At 40.2% G+C, this 2,500-nt stretch overlaps 1 protein-coding gene across 6 annotated transcripts in view; it reads right to left on the reverse strand.

Moving 5' to 3' along the window:
• Positions 1-2,500, reverse strand: part of LOC122248722 (semaphorin-1A) — a 369,289-nt gene that overhangs the window by 366,291 nt on the left and 498 nt on the right. The gene's annotated exons all lie outside the window — the stretch shown is intronic.

Consider the following 2,500-nt stretch of genomic DNA (forward strand, 5'->3'; position numbering starts at 1 on the left):
TGTGTGTGTGTGTGTGTGTGTGTGTGTGTGTGTGTGTGTGTGTGTGTGTGTGTGTGTGTGTGTGTGTGTGTGTGTGTGTGTGTGAGAGAGTATAAGTATATGTATATGTATATGTATATGTATATGTATATATATATATATATATATATATATATATATATATATATATATATATATATATATTCATGTACAGATAAACATGTGTAGTTTTTCAGCGTGTAATTTAAATTCCTTTCCCTACCTACCATACAAAAGAGAATTATCTACCGCGCCATCCCCCAAACCAGTTCCATTTCAGCCAAACAACTGTCGTGGACTGTCACACACGTGTCTCATTTTTTCTTCTTTTCTGAGGCTTTCGAGTAAAGAGAAAAAAAAGAGGTTTGAGCTGCGCATGAATACAGTGATGAAACTGCTTCGTGGAAGCTGCCCATCATCACGTGCCCTGGACCTCTCTATCTCTCAGTCTCCAGTTCCCCGTCTGTTTTCTCAGTATCAAAATTGCATCATGCTTTTAATCAGTTTCCGAGTATCAAGAGTAAACCTACTTTCGTGTTACGTGATGCGTGCACGGGTTTGTAAGCGTGTCTGCGCGTGTAGTACGAGAGTGCTTATCTTGTGTGTGCATCAGAGAGAGAGAGAGAGAGAGAGAGAGAGAGAGAGAGAGAGAGAGAGAGAGAGAGAGAGAGAGAGAGAGAGGAGAGAGAGGAGAGAGGAGAGAGGAGAGAGAGGAGAGAGGAGAGGGAAGAGGGAGGAGAGGGAGGAGAGAGAGGAGAGAGAGAGAGAGAGAGAGAGAGAGAGAGAGAGAGAGAGAGAGAGAGAGAGAGAGAGAGAGAGAGAGAGAGAGAGAGGAGAGAGAGAGAGGCGGGAGGAGAGAGAGAGAGAGAGAGGGGAGGGGAGCGAGAGAGAGAGAGGGGAGAGAGAGAGGAGAAGAGAGAGAGAGAGGGAGAGAGAGGGAGAGAGAGAGGGAGGAGAGAGGGAGGAGAGAGGGAGAGAGGGAGAAGGGGAGAGAGAGAGAGAGAGAGAGAGAGAGAGAGAGAGAGAGAGAGAGAGAGAGAGAGAGAGAGAGAGAGAGAGTGTATCACAATGTGTATCACATCATATTTGCATATTTACATATATAAAAATGTGTAAATACATATGCCATAAAAACAAAAAAATAATGTCCACGTCCTGTCCAATATCCAATTCAACAAGAATCCATTAATATTCGCATAATTCCCTCTCAATCTATACCCGAAACATAAACGCAGCCAAAGAGGCAGCGCGGATAAATAGAACATCATGTCAATACACATGAAATAGGAAAGACACGCAAAGAGCATTGGCATGTCTTTATGTCTACAGTTTTTTTCTGCGTTTAAACTATCATCACGGACGATCGTTTTAGCACAACAGACGCGGGACAGGGCTGGAGTGGCGGGGCAGTCCTAGCTTGTAATACCAGTATATTACTATTCCTAGTTTCACAATGGCTGCGCTTTCAAACTTTTCACACACACACACACTTGATGTGTGTGTATATATACATATATATATACATATATATATATATGAACATATTTTGTATATGTATATATATATATATGTGTGTGTGTGTGTGTGTGTGTGTGTGTGTGTGTGTGTGTGTGTGTGTGTGTGTGTGTGTGTGTGTGTGTGTGTGTGTGCGCGCGCGCGATTGTACATGAGTGTTTATTCTTAATGACAAGCATGATCAGTAACAGTAACTCCCTTTCGTTTCATATTACCTTCTGTCATTTTCTGTGTCTCTCTCGTGTATTCGCTTCTTCATGCTGACAATTACACACTCGTCTTAAGACAATTTGTTTGCAGTCACGTGACAAGCCGATGATTGCTGTGGAGGCACGCAAATGCAAGCAAGCACCTTCTCCTCTTCTGTCTCTCAAAACATTCACTCCTCCATGTGAAAATTACGAGCATGATAAAGTAGACTTAAAGTACAAAATAGCTTCTCATATTCAACCGAGCATTAATCTATTACAATATGCATAATAGTTTCCTAAAATCATTATATATGTAAACTGCAGTATTCCGATTGTAATAATATTAACTAACTACATCCATTTCGCACGGAGGAATTTCAATTGATATCGCCTCACCTGCTACTTGTACTGCAGTCTTGATTATTGACAAGGTTTAGCAGTGGAATCAATAACAAGTGATTTACGGGTCTATCGTGCGCGACATTCACGTTACCTTAGAGACAAAATTCGTTCTTAATCTATAAAATATTCGACATTAAAAAAAATATATATAATAATAATAATACTGAATATCATGAAATTAATCCCCCACATAAATTATAATAATCCTACTCTCGCAGTTACCTGAATCGACAACTTTAGCAAACTTCGCATGAACTTCAACTTCACAACATTCTGAAAACAAACACTTATGGACTCGAGCAACTCCTAAACCACTCCGGTATATATAAATAAATTTGTATGTCAATTTTTTCTCCAACAAACATGTTCATATA

This window comes from Penaeus japonicus, unplaced genomic scaffold, assembly GCF_977035675.1.
Source record: "Penaeus japonicus unplaced genomic scaffold, GWHDUDI00000001_assembly GWHDUDI00000012, whole genome shotgun sequence".
NCBI classification, from domain to species: domain Eukaryota; kingdom Metazoa; phylum Arthropoda; class Malacostraca; order Decapoda; family Penaeidae; genus Penaeus; species Penaeus japonicus.